Source organism: Montipora capricornis, chromosome 8, assembly GCF_036669925.1.
Source record: "Montipora capricornis isolate CH-2021 chromosome 8, ASM3666992v2, whole genome shotgun sequence".
Lineage (NCBI taxonomy): Eukaryota > Metazoa > Cnidaria > Anthozoa > Scleractinia > Acroporidae > Montipora > Montipora capricornis.
Genome location: NC_090890.1, coordinates 29,607,165 through 29,609,760, shown reverse-complemented (window position 1 = coordinate 29,609,760; position 2,596 = coordinate 29,607,165).

The following is a 2,596-nucleotide window of genomic DNA, read 5'->3' as shown; positions in this document are numbered from 1 at the left end:
AAGTACAAAAGCACGGGAGAACAAAAAAGGCGCAGAGGCAAAATGGTATATAACAAACTAGAATCTATGACATTGTTGTGTGGTAACTAGTACAATAAATAGCTCACGGAATGTGATGAGTAGCAATCGGTAGCTCATCACCAAAGTTCTCCTCTAGAGGTATAGCTGGCTTGTTATAGAAGCGGGCAACAGTTTGGACATTTGACCACCCGGCTGCATTTAAGATTGTGTCTACTGGAACGTTCTTACTAAAGGCGGCAGACGCGCAGAAGCTGCCCTCGTGCTATGAGCGCTGAAGAGCTGGATATCGATGCCTGACTTGGTCATAACATCTCTCAACCAAGGCCCAATAGGTTGAGTGGATGCCGCCTTATGAGGCGTGTAGTAGGTAATCAGTAACTGATCACACTGATCCCCGCCTCCGAGGGTTGAGGTTAAGGTTCAGTAAACCTTAAGATGTGTCACTATGCATAGATCATCAAAGGGTGTGTATTCACGAAACTCTAATATAGTTGTATGTTTGCCCGGTCGAGTGTTTTTTCAAAGGGGCTGTCATCTGAAAGGTGCATTTGGCATCTGTTAGGGTCATAGATTTCACCGAAATGGCTTTAAGAGTTTGTAGACGTTGACCACTGAGTAAAGCAAGTAGCATTGTAACTTTCATTCAAGTCCATAAGTTTGGGAGTAGAGCGAAGTTTCCAGTTCTCTAACATGTTGAGAACAAGTGAGACATCCCAGATCTCCTTATAATGTGGGAGCGCCGGTCGTAGCTCCAAGACTCAATTCAAGAAACGCGTTACTACGAGGTGGTTTCCAAACGTTCGACCTTTTGTAAGGGTGATAATTGAGGATAAGGCACTCGTGGCAGTATTGATACAGCTATAGCCAATCCCAGTGGCAAACAGTTCATGCAGATAGGAAGTTTACGCCTTCTTGTATAGATGAATGAAAGGGATCTATGTTCTTTCTACCACAGAATAATTCCCATTTTTGGAGATAGGGTCGGTAATGTTTAGCACTTCCATTACGCCAGGACTTGCTGATGATTTCGGAACTTTATTTGGAAAGTCCCTGGCAAGTGAGGAGTCTCCCGGTAAGTGGCAAAGAATTAGTTCCAGCTGTGGGCAGAGAGGATGTCATGTCTCTGGGCTGTTGGGAAGGTACGGCGTGATCTTGGCATTCGGCAGAAGGATTGGGCTGCTGACTACCATTCGCATCAACTCTGGCCACCAAATCTGTGTGGGCCACTTGGGCACCACAATGAGGCCTGTTGATCCCTCTTGTTGAATTTTCTGTAGCACTCTAGGAATAAGACAAAATGGAGGGAATGCATAAAACATGTGGCATTTCCAAGACATGTTGAAAGCATTAATTGCGATGGCCCCTGGGTCAGGGTGGTAAGATACATAAGGTTCAAGCTAGAAATTTATCCGTGATGCAAAAAGGTCAATGGTTGGGCAAACATTAAGTTCGAGGACAGGCTCACGAAAAATTTTGGGGTTTAGAGTCTACTGAAACTGAGGTTGAGACATTCGTGACTGTTTATCTGCCTCAACATTACTGACACCTGGAATGTGTGCAGCTGTAACCCATATGTTGTGAGAGAACCACCACAACCAAATTTCTTTGGCAAGTGCATTCCTGTCAGGGCAGCTACTTGCGCCCATGTGGTTTATATCAGCCATGGCGGTAGTGTTGTAAGTCGCTATCTTAACATGTCTACCGATAATCGTCTTCACAAATACTTTGAGGACTAAAAATATTGCAAGAAGCTCTAAGTTGTTAATGTGGTGTTTGGCTTCTGAATCAGTCCTGAGTCCTCCCGTGCTCACAATATCCAGTGAACACGCCAACCCTTTGTTGATGCATCACTCAGTAAGGATGAGCTCTGGTTGCCCATGATAAACAACATTATAGGTAGATGCAGAAGTGATTCAGCATTTTAGCTCAGAACGAGACTCTTCGGAAAGAGACGTGGTTGAGTCAAAATTACCCTTACAATGTTTTAGTGCTAGTGTATTCTCCCTTTCCAGATGTCGACAGTAGAGGGGTCCTTGCATGACCTCTGGGAAGCTAGATATTATATATCCAATGACTCTGGAGACCCCTCGTATAGTAAAGCATTTGCTGTGATAAAGCTCAGAACAGACTGAAATAACATTTCTGCTCTTTTCTGGTGTAAGATAAATCCTCATTAAAGTCAATTACAAATCCCAAGAAAAAAATCAATTTTTGAGTAGGGATTAGTACAGACTTGGTGGGATGGACAATAAAACCCAGGGAAATGAACATGTGTACTGAGGCAATAACATTTGCCACGCAGTCACCATAGTCTTTCTCTTGCAAATATGAGTCATAGATGTAAGGGGAAGAGAAGTGTCCTTGTTTATGAAGTACAGAATAAACTGGCTTGAGTAGTTTAGTAAACTTCCGAGGAGAAACGGAGAGACCGTTGGGAAAACATGTGAATCGAAAGAGGGTGTGGCCCCATTTGAATTTCAAGTACTTTTTATGTTCCTTTGTAATGGGAACTGAATAGTAGGCCTCTTTGAGGTCAGTAGAGGCCATATAGCAGCTGGGTCTCATGAGGCGAATA